General features: G+C 41.0%; 1 pseudogene; it reads right to left on the bottom strand.

Moving 5' to 3' along the window:
• LOC102157584 lies at positions 2415-3423 on the bottom strand (annotated as a pseudogene).

The following is a 15051-nucleotide window of genomic DNA, read 5'->3' as shown; positions in this document are numbered from 1 at the left end:
AAAAGCACAAGCAAGTATCTCTTGCTGTAAACAAAGCAACAGACTTAAGTTAATGCTAATGTGTTCACAGCCAGAGCCAAAAGCTTTTCAGGGTTATTATAACACACTGGGCTCTTAGCCCATCCATCTAAATGTCTAAAGTAGACTAAAGTTATGGATCTGTCCATTGTATACACTATCCCACATGAGAGCCAGATGCTACTGTTTACTGTGTTAGTGACTGTGCAGCTTCAATGTGAAATCTGAGATTGCTGTTAGGGGTCAATGGAAGTTATAGATTGATTTTTCTGATCATGAATTCAAGCTTCTACCCTCCAGTCTGTTTTGCTTAAGGCTGCTTTTTTGGAACAGTCTCTTAAATGTAATTTACACTCAACTGTCTAAACCATTTAGATGAAGGGCTTCCATGTGAAAACTGTTTATTTATTGTCTTTTGGGCTTTGGGTTCGATGGAGGTCTTCAGCATATTTTTATCCTTTGTCTTGAGCCTGGAAAAGAATAGTCATGAAGATCTATTGCACAACACCACACTTGAAAGCACCGTGGTAACACAGCCTTTGGGAAGATGGGGTAGAAAAATAGGTCTGTGTATATCGACTTAGAAAAAGACTCTATTGTCCTTGGTCAAAAAGAAAGTTCCATCATTCAAGACCCAGTATTGGGTTTTATTGACTCAGACCCCTTGTTTTAATCCTATTCTATTTGATTTGTGCCTTTTTATCATATTTTGAGCAAGTATCCTAAGCAATAATAATAATAACAATAGTGACTGCCATATGTTGAATACTTCCCATATGTTAGGCCCTGTACCAACGTTTCATTGATTTATGGACATTTCACGGTTAGGTAAATTTGCACCAAATCACATGACTTCTCAGCTGAGATTCCAACCAGGTCTTTCTAAATCTAGAGCGAAATATAAAGCTCTTATAACTTATGCCTTATAACTTATGCCTGTTGTTCCAACTATAGAATTCTATTGCATCGTGTACACAAACATGAAGGTTGTCACAAAGCTCTTTTGATCTACGTACCACATAGTTTTGGTGGTGGCTTGGGGGATGTTAACTTACAGGTGAGGAGAGAATGCCTTTATTTTAGGTAAGATTTCATTATGTTAATAAATTGTGCTGTGATATGGTTAAAAGGTATGGGGAGTGCTTAGAAGTAATAGTTAACCGGAGTTCCCGTCGTGGCGCAGTGGTTAACGAATCCGACGAGGAACCATGAGGTTGTGGGTTCGGTCCCTGCCCTTGCTCAGTGGATTAACGATCTGGCGTTGCCGTGAGCTGTGGTGTAGGTTGCAGACGCGGCTCGGATCCCGAGTTGCTGTGGCTCTGGTGTAGGCCGGTGGCTACAGCTCCGATTGGACCCCTAGCTTGGGAATCTCCACATGCCATGGGAGCGGCCCAAGAAATAGCAAAAAAATTAAAAAAAAAATAAAAAAAGAAGTAATAGTTAACCTGCGTTGTTAGTTCTATTTTTTTTTAATTGTAATTTTTTTAAATTGGAAAACAAATATACAACTTGGAATGGATTTGAGGCAAATTGTGCCATAAGCAGATTTTCTTTAAGTGGCTAAAACAAAGTTTAAAGCGCAAGTAACAATAAAAGAAACTGTTTCTGCTGCAGGACCAGCAGTACGAAAAAATATTGTACGAGTACCCGGATAAAACACCCGTTTTGCAATAGTGCAACTTTTAAGTACCTATTGTTGACTGTCTGTAGTCCACGCAGAGTTACAACTCCACACTTTTACAACAGCACGCTGACAGTTCCTAAAGAAAACTACTGAAAAAAAAAGACATAACCCAGATGTTCCCTCATTTGACCAACTCCATCTAAGTTTAGATGTGCAGAAGGGCTTAGAAATGTACAGAGTAAGCCACACGCAACATGTTACTTGATCAGTTTTCTAAAATAAGGTTTCAAGACAATGACAGTAAGATAAGGGAAGAAAACACGGAGGAATGAGGTCCTAATTACTTTACGTGCATTTTTATTTTATTTTATTTTTTTAGCAGTAGGGGAAACGTTTTACAGATAAGTTACAAAGAAAAGGCAAACAGTTTTGTACAAGAAATTTAACACATTCTCGGCTCGGATCCCACATTGCTGTGGCTCTGGTGTAAGCCAGCGGCTACAGCTCCGATTAGACCCCTAGCCTGGGAACCTCCATATGCCGTGGGAGCGGCCCAAGAAATGGCAAAAAACAAAAACAGAAAAACGAAACACCAAAAAAAACCCAAAAAAGGAGTTCCCGTTGTGGCGCAGTGGTTAACGAATCCGACTAGGAACCATGAGGTTGCAGGTTCGATCCCTGGCCTTGCTCAGTGGGTTAAGGATCCCGCGTTGCTGTGGGCTGTGGTGTAGGTCGCAGATGCGGATCGGATCCTGCGTTGCTGTGGCCCTGGTGTGGCTTAGACCCCTAGCCTGGGAACCTCCACATGCTGCGGGATCGGCCCTAGAAAAGGCAAAAAAAGACCAAAAAAAAAAAAAAGCCAAAAAAAAAAAAAAAAGAAATTTAACACAACATCTTCACTTTGCTGTCAACATTTGTACAAACTCTTCATAGTTTACCTGACCATCACCATCAATATCTGCTTCCCTGCTCATTTCATCAACCTCTTCATCTGCTAACTTGTCTCCAAGGTTTGTCATCACATGGCGAAGCTCCCCGGCACTAATATAGCCATTGCCATCCTTATCCAACACACAGAATACTTCTCTAATTTCTTCTTCACTGTCTGTGTCTTTCATTTTTCCTGCCATCATTGTCAGAAATTCCAGGAAGTCAGTTGTGCCGTTACCATGAGCTCTCCTTCATTAATCATGCCCTGTAACTCTGCTTCTGTGGGATTCTGCCCAAGAGACCTTATTACAGTTCCCAATTTCTTTGTTGTTATAGTTCCATCACCATCCTTGTCAAATAGTGAAAAAGCTTCTTGGACTTCTGCAATCTGCTCTTCAGTCAGTTGGTCAGCCACGCTGCAAGTGCTACCGGTCTCCAGATGAGACCACACAACCACTCAGCTTACTCGCTCGGCTCGGACTCGTTAGTTCTATTTTGAATATCTAAAAGTCAGTCCCTGTAGCAAGTTCCTAATGAAAATATCATAAGTTAACAAAATTTTGCATTACAGGACCTTATTATCAAAGAGTAGTTCTTTCAGCTTTATCCAAAACATGGTAGGCTTTATAGTAGTCTTGCAATGATTAAGGACTTTGTAAAGATAATCAGTACAGCTTAATGCACTGATAAAAATAATGCTCCGATAAAAATATCTACCCTTTGTTGCGGGTCTTGTTTAAGACACTTAAACAGAACAATAACACTAAAGTCTGAAAAAGCTCATTACCATATTTGTAATATTTTCCTCCTTTTGTGTTCATGTCTCTGAACTTGAGTAGCCAGTCGCCCATGTACCTTAGATCACTTTATGTTCCTTTAGAGAGGGGCTTTCTTGAGTTTCGGCATTGCCTTCTGAGAGGTGGGTGCAGTGGCTGTACAGGGTGTTATGTTCACAAAGGTGTCATCTACCAGGAGGCTAGAGCTCTATAGGTGGAAGCTTAGTGGTTAAAACTCCAAAGTATGATTTCTTTAACTTTTTTTATTTTTAAACTTTAAAAATTTTTATGGCCACACCTGTGGCATATGGATGTTTCTGGGCCAAAGGTTGAATCTGAGCTGCAGCAAAGGCAGATCCTTTAACCCACTGCACTGGGTCGGGGATTGAATCTGCACCTCTGCAGTGACCTGAGCTGTGGCAGTCAGGTTCTTAACCCACTGCACCACAGTGGAAACTCTGCTTCGACTTTTAAAGATAATACATTGTAGGAAAACAGAAAAAAATCTAAGTAACCCAAACTGAACTGCTTGTTCCTATTTTTTCTTTCCTTTTTTCTATTTTTTTTTAGTGTCACACCTGTGGCATATGGCAGTTCCCAGGCTAGGGGGTTGAATCAGAGCTGCAGCTGCCGGCCTATGCCACAGCCACAGCAACGCAGAATATGAGCTGATTCTGTGACCTGTCATCACAGCTCATGGCAACACTAGATTCTTAACCCACTGAGTGGGGCCAGGGATCAAACCGGCATCCTTATGGATGCTAGTTGGGTTCTTAACCCACTGAGCTACAAGAGAAACTTTTTTTTTTTTGTGCCTGTGGCATACAGAAGTTCCTGGGTCAGAGACCAGATCTGCGGCCATGCTAGTGACATAAAAAACACTGAATTTTTAATTGCTAGGCCACCAGGGAATTCCTCATGCCTCGTTTTTTAACAAAGCAATTTGGCAAAGGCTAGCTGTTTAGAATATCTACCCACTGGTGCAGTGTTTGAGACACTTAAACGTATACCCTGAAAAATGCTATTAGAGGCTCATAAAAAATAGGCTCCAGAAAGTTTTACATGATTAGATCTTTTTTCATCTTGGTGTTGGAATATCAACTCTGTAATTCATAACTTTTCCTTGTAGCTCAATATTATTGGGTTATTATGAGGGAAACATTAAACTACCTGTAATGAAGAATGAAGCTGAGTTACAAAGTAGATTTTATATAATTTTACAGTCACATTTTTTTTCCCAGAAAAGACTTATTTCTCCATGTTGTGTATTTGATGCTTAATAAAACTGTTGGTATCCATAAAAGCATGTTCTTAGTGGTAAAGTTACTTTTAGAATAATACTGCAGAATTTTAAATGCCTCATCCTGACGTTGTATGGGATTTAATATCAGAAAAAAACTAAATCTTTAAGAACATTTGGGAGTTCCCATCGTGGCTCAGTGGTTAACGAATCTGACTAGGAGCCATGAGGTTGTGGGTTCCATCCCTGGCCTTGCTCAGTGGGTTAAGGATCCCGCGTTTCCATGAGCTGTGGTGTAGGTTGAAGATGCGGCTTGGATCCCACATTATTGTGGCTCTGGCGTAGGCCAGTGGCTACAGCTCCGATTGGACCCCTAGCCTGGCAACCTCCATATGCCACTGGTGCGGCCCTAGAAAAAAACACAAAAGGACAAAAAAAAAAAAAAAAAAAAAAAAAAAAAAGACAAAAAAGAACATTTGGGCCAAATGTTACCAAAAATAGTTGTTGCTCTAAAATTTCACACAGGGAATGACATTCCATGATTTTCTACTTGTTATGTACTCTGGCTTCATTTTCCATTTGGGACTGAAAAGAAGAAATTTAGAAAAGAATATTTGAAAAGGAGATGTTGGTGCTTTATAAGCTCCCAATATGCTGCCTCAGTTAGAGCCAAATTGCTGCTGTAAAGAGACAACTCTATGCTTATGTTTAGGCACTAATCTGTTTAAGGTATTCACAATTTAGTTTGGAAAAAGGCAAATCTCCCTAATGATAGCTAGCCAGATTGATGTTAGTTATGTAACACCCAGCTAGGTTGGAAGGACAGAAAATGATCTGTAACAACTGGACTGTAATACAGGTCTCCTTTGTGTGTGGGACCGTTTTGAAAGGTGGTCGTGCTTTTCAGCTTTAAACATGGAGAGGTTTTGCTGTACCAAGGAAAGGCTTGGAGCACAGAAAAAAAAGGTTTGAATCAGAATAAGCCAAACATAAGGCAGGAGGTGAAGGAGATGGTGGTAAGCTGAAGTGGCAATCTTTTATTTATTTATTTATTTTTGTCTTTTTTGTCTTTTCCAGGGCCTCACCCTTGGCATGTGGAGGTTCCCGGGCTAGGGAGCTGTAGCTGCCAGCCTACACCAGAGCCACAGCAGCACAGGATCCGAGCCGTGTCTGTAACCTACACCACAGCTCATGGCAACACTGGATCCTTAACCCACTGAGCCAGGCCAGGGATAGAACCGGCAACCTCATGGTTCCTAGTCAGATTTGTTAACCACTAAGCCAGGAAGGGAACTCCAGAAGTGGCAATTTTTTAGACCACAGTAGCTCTAAAACCCACAACACAATATTGGATTAGACAGCTGGCGATTTCTGATTTCAGATCTATCAGGGCAATTTTCCAGTATAAATCTGGTAGGATACCTAAGTTAGATTATTTTAAGCTGTGACTGATAATCAAGTTAATGATGAGTTTTGATGATACATGATATACCCAGCTGTCTATACATTGTTTTTTTCTTTAAATTTATGAATGATTTATGTTCTTGAATTTATAATATACTATTCCTTTAAAACATAATAGTTGATTTACTATAATATACTATTCTAAATTCAAAACATACAGAAGGACAAACACATCTTTCTTCCCTGGTGCTCTAGTTCCCCTCCTCAGAGATAAGAGCTGTTTTTAGTTCCATGTGCATTTTCCAGTTATATTTCATATACATATGTGTGTGTGTGTATCTTGTTAAACACAAGTTGTAGCATAATAATACACAATTCTGTCTTTTTTCACTTAATATGTCTTGAGCATTGTTCCATTGCAGTACATATGAAGTTGCCTTATTCTTTCAGCAAAATTATGTTATGAAACATTCCAAACATACACAAAATTAGCATGTATAAAGGACCCCCGGGTATCTATTATTCAGCTTCAACATAACGTGTTAATATTTTGACAATCTTACTCTATGGTAGAAGATTAGGAGATTATCCTTAACTTTGTTCCATGTGATATTGGCCTACTCATTTTGTTAAGAAAAACTCACCGATTAGTGATGTTTAATGATATATTTATGAGTGAAATGATATGTTGTCTGATGTTTGAGATTTACTTCAAATATACCAGAAGAAAAAAGTATGTGTGGGAGGAATAGCCTGAGTCAAGATTGGCAAAATGTTGAAGTTGGATGAATGTAGATCCAGTGTATTCATTCCCTGCTGTTGTGTATGTTGGATGATTTCCATAAGAATACCTTTGCTAAACTGGTTTCATCTATAGCTTCCCTTTTTTCTCTGGAGTATTCTAAAATAAATCCAAGATATCGTGTAATTTCACCCATAAATACTTTAGCATGTATTCCTAAGACATACTTAAAACCCACTATAATGCCATTGTCACATCTTAAAAAAATTAATATTTTTAACATAATTTAAAATCCACCCTATTTTTCAATTTTCCTGATTTTCTCAAAAATGCCTTTTTTAAAGTTGTTTTGGGAGCGCCCATTGTGACTCAGTGGGAATGAATCTGTATCCATGAGAACGTAGGTTTGATCCCTGGCCTGTCTCAGTGGGTTAATGATCCAGTGTTGCTGTGAGCTGTGGTGTAGTTCATAGACAGGGCTTGGATCGCACGTTGCTGTAGCTGTGGTGTAGGCTGGCAACTGTGGCTCTGATTTGACCTCCAGCATGGGAACCTCCATATGCCACAGGTGCAGCCCTAAAAAAAAAAAAAAAAAAAAAAAAAAAGAGAGAGAGAGAGAAAAGTTGTTTTGTTTGAATTAGGAGCCAAATTAAATCCACATATGGCATCCATTAAAACTCTTAAACTTTAAAAATTCTCTTTCTTACAAAAAAATGCCATTTATTCATTTAAGAAACTAAGTTATTTATACTGTAGAAGACTCTACCTTCTGGTTTTGACTGTTCCCTCCAGGTGTTGTACAGCTTGTTCCTCTATCCCTTGTATTGGAGGCATGATTGGATTCAGAATGAATATTTTTGGCAAGAATCCTTCCTAGGTGGTGCTTGCTGTGTTCTTGCTGCATCACCTTTAGAGGCTCATGTGTCTCACGTTTTATTTTGAGAGATTCTAAGATCGAGCAGAGGATTTGGGTGGGTGAACCTGCTCTGCCATTATAAAGTTTCCCGTGAACATTTTATCTGCAGTTTTTGGCATCCAGGGATTATTACTGCCTCAGTCCATTATTCCATTAAGGGTTGCAAAATGATTTTCCATTTCTTTTTTGCATTTATTGCCTGGGATTATGTACAAAGAAGTTCCCCACATCAACTTTTTGATTAGTCTAAGTACATACAGTTGGTTTATTCTTTTAAAAGATCTTATAGCATTTTAGGAGTTCCTGTCGTGGCGCAGCGGAAATGAATCTGACTGGGAACCATGAGGTTGTGGTTCAATCCCTGGCCTCACTCAGTGGATTAAGGATCCAGCATTGCCGTGAGCTGTGGTGAAGGTCACAGACGTGGCTCAGATCTGGTGTTGCTGTGGCTCTGGCGTAGGCCGGCAGCTACAGCTCCGATTCAACCCCTAGCCTGGGAACCTCCATATGTTGCGGGTGCGGCCCTAAAAAGACAAAAAAAAAAAAAAAAAAAGATCTTATTGCATTTTAATGTAACATAATTTATCTAGTTCCCTATTTATGGATATTTAGAGTGTTTTCTTTTTCATTATAAATACATAAGTATAAGAGGAGGGAACTGAAGGGAGTTCCCATCGTGACGCAATGGTTAACGAATCCAACTAGGAACCATGAGATTGTGGGTTCGGTCCCTGCCCTTGCTCAGTGGGTTAAGGATCCGTGAGGTGTGGTGTAGGTTGCAGACGCGGCTCGGATCCCACGTTGCTGTTGCTCTGGCGTAGGCCGGAGCTACAGCTCCGATCTGACCCCTAGCCTGGAAACCTCCATATGCCACGGGAGTGGCCCAAAGAAATAGCAAAAAGACAAAAAAAAAAAAAAAAAAAAAAAAAAAAAGAAAAAGAGGAGGGAACTGAAATGTTAAGATATCTGTATCTGTTTATACATATATATATATATATATATATATATAAATTTCCCCCCCCACATCTGCAGCATGTGGAAGTTCCTGGGCTAGGGATCAAACCCACACTGCCGTTGTAGCCTGAGCCACAGCTGACAACATTGGATTCTTAACCCACTGTACCAAAAGGGAACTTCCAAGATTTATATTTTAATAGAAAATAATTATTGGATTTTTTTACTTTCTGCATATAGGTTTAGTATAAATATGAGAGTTGAAGTCACATAGACCTGTAGTTTATCCATGGATCTTTTATTAATCACATGACCTTGGGCAGGTTATTTGCCTTTATTCGGAGCCTCATTCTCTTCATTTGTATATCAGGAATAATAACAATATCTGATTCCTGATTGTTTAAAGATGAAATAAAATCAAAACACTTGGTACAGAGCTTACCACATAGTATATGCTCCGTATAGTGAACTTTGTTAATATTTGAGCATTAAATGAAATAGCACAAGCAAAGTCCATCAGATAAGCCCCTGGCAAATAGATGCTCAATAAAAAGTACTGCTTTTCTCCCCTTCACATCTGAGCAGTAATAATTACTTTTTTCCCAACTGAGAGGGGCATTATGTTATTCTGGTATTAGCTTTTATGGAGACCCACCTGGAATTTCTGGGGTCACAGCTTCCTGTCATGGTGGCCTGGCTATAATCCCAGAAATGCCTACTTTTCAGGTTGACTCAGTCCGAAAAAAGAATCAGTAGAGTGCAAGCAATCCTGCGTTTTCACCATGAGCTGTGTAACTAGCGTTCCTCTCCTCTGCCTTGCCCTCCCTGCCAAAATAGAATCATGACAAATTAACCTTCCCATCAAAGCTTACTTTAGAATACCTGGCGTTTGCCTGAAAGTTAATACACTAAATTGCTTTTGTTAGCAACTTGTGAGAATTATTTTCCATTGGCGTGCCTTTTCCCTATGAATGCTTCATCTTAGTGAGCCCTTCATCTTAGCTTTATTCCTCAGTTTCCCCTATCCAGTCACGGCTCTTTCTTCTGTGGACTTAGACTTTGAGCATCTCTTCTCCTTACTTTCTATGCTCATCTTTCAATTTTCAGAAGCCCCATCTGTCCAGCCAGTAAGGAGATGTTTTGCATAGCTCCTTTGTCCATGCGATTAGATAGAGCTGGACTTGCTTAGCATTACCTCATTTCTTTTTCCTGTGTCCCCATAAAAGAACTGACAAGCATTGTTCATTCACTGGTCTCAGTTTTTTGGATATACAGAATGCAGAAAGGTTAAGTGATTCGAAATGATGTATTGGCGATAATAATGGACCCTGGAGTCGGCACTGCTGACTGGAAAAGAACAGCTTTAGGATCAGGTTCTTTTCAATGAAATCTGCTGAGGGCGCGCACACACATGTAAGTAATAGCCTGGAAGACAAGAGGTACTTTTGGTCATTTTAGCGATGCTTCTTCTCCTTTGGCAGAAAGATACCATGAACGTGTGTTGAGTCCTTAAAGATCGGTGAGGATAACTATCTTGACGAATTTGAATGACTTTTAAACATCAAAGTGTGTTTTTGGTTAAGACGAATGCCATTTGGTATTTTAATTGAGATTCGGAGCATCACAAACTCTCGCAGAAGGGCCTTACTACTTAGAAAGTAAACTACAAAGCAGAGAAAAAAGATCAGGAACACAGAAGCTGCTTGTTTTTTTCAGTCACTTTGCAATTAATGCGTGACAAGTTAATTAGTTCAGATGTCAGTGACCAGCTTAAGGCAATAATGACCCATGGCTCCCTTCAGTCAAAAGAATCTCTCTATCTAGGATGAAGGATGATTTAAACAATTATATGTAGCAGTTGAAACTTTGTCTTGCACATTCTTTGTACCTGGGACTCCTTCAGAGGAAAACCTCTTAAAAATTTGGACTTGTGAGCTTTCTTTGCTGGATTTGCACCTCTCTGGATGTTGGGCAAGAGATTGTTATTCTCACCCATCAAGGACCGGTGTTATTCCTCCCACTCTCATTCATGTAATGATAATTTATTAAGCAGCTACTATGTGCAAGGTCTGGTTGTCATGTGCTGGAGGTACAAAGGTCCTGCTCTAATAGCTGGCACAAGGTGAGACATCTCTGCCTTGAATAGCAGGCTTCCCAGAGTGTGGTCTGTGGCCTCTCCTGGGGTCCTACCCCAGCTAGTGAGTCAGAATCTCAGGGTGGGTTTAGGACTCTGCATTCTCATCAGGTGATTCTCACGCACTGGTGCAGGTAGGGGTGAGGTGGTTAAGGGGGAGAGTAACAGCCAGCATGCAATGCAGTGCGTCCCTCGGAGAGAGCTTTCAATTTAGCGTTAATGTTTCTGGGAGGCTGCTCAGAAAGGGCTCACCTTGCCTGGCTTGAAGGAGCTTCCCCTGGAGGGGGCCGGCTGAGGGCTTCTATACAGGCTTCACGGAATGGTATGAATTCTGTCCTCCACCATGTTTTAGTCCTGGACTGAGAGGCAGATCCTGGGTTAGGTCAGCGGGGTGGTGGGGAGAAGGGCCGAGGGCTTGTATCCCTAGAGTCTGTACTTTATTCCCTGGAGTGTTCAAGGGGAGAATATAGCTGACAGCTAATATATTGAGGATTCATTTAAGGAGAGAAAAAAAGTGCAGAGATAAAGCCATATGAGCTAGTACATACACAGAGTCTTGTTACACCTAGGTGCTTAGAGGCATTATATATATATTAATCCATTCATCCCAACAACCTTATGGGGTAACTTTGCACATAAAGAAACATCCTCCCTTTGCACATGAAGAAACAGAAGTAAAGCCCCAACTCACCCAGCAGAGCCAGGATTCCAACACAGATAAGTGTGGGGCGGAAGGTAAGCGTATTGGTACAGGAGTCAGCTGCCTCTTAGAAACATCATCATTTGAAGTGGTAAAGCAGGAGTTCAAATAAAAGAAAAAAAAATAATTTTTTTTCTTTTATTTGAAGTGGTAAAGTTGTAGCTCGGTGGTAACAAAGGAACCATGAGGATGCGGGTTCGATCCCTGGCCTCATGCAGTGGGTTAAGAATGTGGCGTTGCCGTGAGCTATGGCGTAGGTTGCAGACATGGCTTGGATCCCGTGTGGCTGTGGCTGTGGTGTAGGCCGGAAGCTGTAGCTCTGATTCGACCTCTAGCCTGAGAACTTCCATATGCTGCGGCGTGGCCCTAAATAGACAAAAAAAAAAAAAATTGAAAAAATGGTAAAACAGAATTACACACTTTCATGCTGTTCTACTTGAGCATTGATTTCTCTCAGCGTTTTACCAGGTATCTTCTCTTCCCCCACTGGCCACACAAAGAACACTTCTGGAAGCCGTGACAGCTGCCCTCTTAAATGCCTTCAGGATGGTTACTGCTGTTTTAGAGAAAAAATTACATGCTGCTTTTGCTGTTACCTTACAGTCTAGCTGCACGTGAACATCCCTGTTACAAAAGATTTGGGCCTTCACTGCCTGAGTGGAGACTGGGTGCACTTTTGGAGAGATTAAAGCCCCAACATCTCATTCTTTAATGACACTAAAAAACAAACAACTCCAAAAAACCAACCAAACAACATCCCCCTCCCACAAAACTCAAAACTCAAAGCTGAACAAACTTTCAGTTTCTTGTCTTAAAAATTTTTTCTTTTATTAAAAAATGTTTATAGTGTCTTTGATTTGAGTTTAATCTCAGATTGTTCTCTGAAAGCTTTCATAGTGTGTGTTCATTGCATGGATGATTATTAGCAAGTTTAACAAGGAAAACACTTTTGATCTCTGAGCTTCTGACACGAAGAGTTGACTTGAGTTCTTTTTCAGGAGCTATTTAATATTTTTACACTTGTACGGTTGACAGAGGCCTGGTTATACACCGATCTGAAGTTGTCTTGATTCTGAAGGAAACTGGTGAATTGAGAACATTCTCTTTTTTTTTTTTTTGTAGAATCAGGAGAAAAAGAGAGCTGCCATTTCTTGGAAATTTTGCCCAGTAGCCTAGCAACAAAGACATCTTCCTGGCCTTCTTTTTGGAAGAGTTACATCCACAAAACATTATCCCAAACTGAACAAATCATTGTTAGGTATAGGTTTGCTGCATAAACACTTTTTCTTGCACTCAGGAATACCCAGGCCTAAATGGGTCAGCTCTTACAGCTTTACTGAAGGGCATGGTTTTTTATGACTAGGAAAAGATGCATGCACTTCTGATAGACCCCACTGAATATCCAAACCCAAATTATTTTTATTAATTTCAACTATTTTCCATTAAAATAATATATGCTTCTTATACAAATTCAATAGAAGAAATGTTTGAGTTGTTCCCGTCGTGGCTCAGTAGAAACAAGTCTGACTAGTACCCAGGATGGTGCAGGTTGGATCCCTGGCCTCTGTCAGTGGGTTAGGTATCCGGCATTGCCATGAGCTGAGGTGTCGGTCACAGACTTGGCTCAGATCCTGCGTGGCTGTGACTGTGGCCAGTGACTACAGCTCTGATTCCACCCCTAGCCTGGGAACCTCCATATGCTGTGGGTGGGGCCCTAAAAAAAGACCAGGAAAAAAAAAAAAAGAAATGTTAGAAATAAAAGGTTAGTGACCCTCACTCCCAAGTTATTTTTGATGTTCTGGGATGTTCTATTTCCCTTAAAATAGCATTTCCACTGAAGGAAATAATAGTTTAAACCTCTGAAAACTAGAGTTATGATTCATAGGAGTAATTTAAAAGTTTTTGGAGTTCCCATAGTGGCGCATTGGAAATGAATCCGACTAGGAACCATAAGGTTGCGGATTTGATCCATCCCTGGCCGTGCTCAGTGGGTTTAAGAATCAGGCGTTGCTGTGAGCTGTGGTGTAGGTCGAAGATGTGGCTCAGATCTGGCATTGCTGTGGCTGGGGCGTAGGCCGGTGGTTACGGCTCTGATTAGACCCCTAGCCTGGGAACCTCCATATGCTGCGAGTGCAGCCCTGAAAAGAAAAAAAAAGTTTTTGACTATCAAGAGATTATATTAGTTTCCTATTGCTGCTGTAATGAATTTCCAAAATGTAGTGGCTTAAAACAACACAAAATTTATGACTTTACAGTCTGGAGAGCTCAAGTCCCAAGTGGATTTCACCGGGTTGAAACCAAGGCGTTGGCGGGGCTGTGATCCCTCTGAAAGCTCTAGGGGAGAATTTGTTTCCTTGCCTTTTCCACATTCTGGAGGTTGCCTGCACGTCTTGGCTCCTGACCCCATATCTCATATTAAAAGAACATTATTCCATCCCCTTGGTTCTGTCCTCATGTCACCTTCTCCCCTGTTGACCCTTTTGTCTCCCTCTCAGAAGGATGCTTGTGGTTACAATGGCCCACCAGGATAATCTCCCACCTTAGATTCATCAGCCTACAAAGTCCCTTTTGCCATCCTGGGTCACATTCACATGTTCCAGGGGTCAGGATGTGGGCATCTTTGGAGAGGGGCGTTACTTAGCTACCACAGAGATACACAACTGTGATTTGCTCAGGGATTTCGTGTGGGAGAACTCTATTAAATTAGCACCTCTTGGAGTTCCCGCCTCGGCTCAGCAGAAACGAAATGGACTAGTATCTGTGAGGATTCGGGTTCGATCCCTGGCCTTGCTCAGTGGGTTAATGATCCGGCGTTGCCATGAGCTGTGGTGTAGGTCGAAGACGCAGCTTGGATCCCGAGTTGCTGTGGCTCTGGCGTAGGCCAGCGGCTACAGCTCTGATTGGACCCCTAGCCTGGGAACCTCCACATGCTGTGGGTGTGGCCCTAAAAGACAAAAACAAAAACAAAAACAAATTAGCACCCCTCTCTCAACTCTTATTTCTATTTTCATCCAAATATCAGTAGCTCCGGGGAGTTCCCGTGGAGGTACAGTGGGAACGAATCCGACTAGGAACCATGAGGTTTCAGGTTCGATCCCTGGCCTCGCTCAGTGGGTTAAGGATCTGGCGCTGCCGTGAGCTGTAGTGTAGGCTGCAGACACGGCTCGGATCCCACCTTGCTGTGGCCCTAAAAATAAATAAATAAATAAATAAATAAAAAGACAAATATCAGAAGCTCCATTAAGGTCTCACATTTGGTTTATCTGAGAATACCTGACAGTGACGGGAAATGGGCCCCAGAGCAACATTTACCAAACTGGAGCTCTAGTGGCCCATGAAATGTTAAAGATGTTTTGTGTTAAAAAGTGTTCCGAGTCAAATTCGATCCAAAGCCATTGCATGCTCCTTCCCGCCCACCTTCCTCTTTAATACACAGTAGCATATGGGAAAGGTACTGAGAATTCTTGCTATTTGTGATTCCAAGTATATTTTACAATGAAATCTTTTTTTTCCCTTTTTGTATTTTTTTTTTATAGTGGATGCTTAAGCTTATTAATGATCTCCTCAAGGATACCTATGTATGATGCTTGGGAAATGCCATCCCTAATGTGGT

Source organism: Sus scrofa, chromosome 8, assembly GCF_000003025.6.
Source record: "Sus scrofa isolate TJ Tabasco breed Duroc chromosome 8, Sscrofa11.1, whole genome shotgun sequence".
Taxonomy (NCBI): domain Eukaryota; kingdom Metazoa; phylum Chordata; class Mammalia; order Artiodactyla; family Suidae; genus Sus; species Sus scrofa.
Note: the sequence above shows the minus strand (reverse complement) of the source record. Positions and strands in the feature narration are given on the sequence as shown.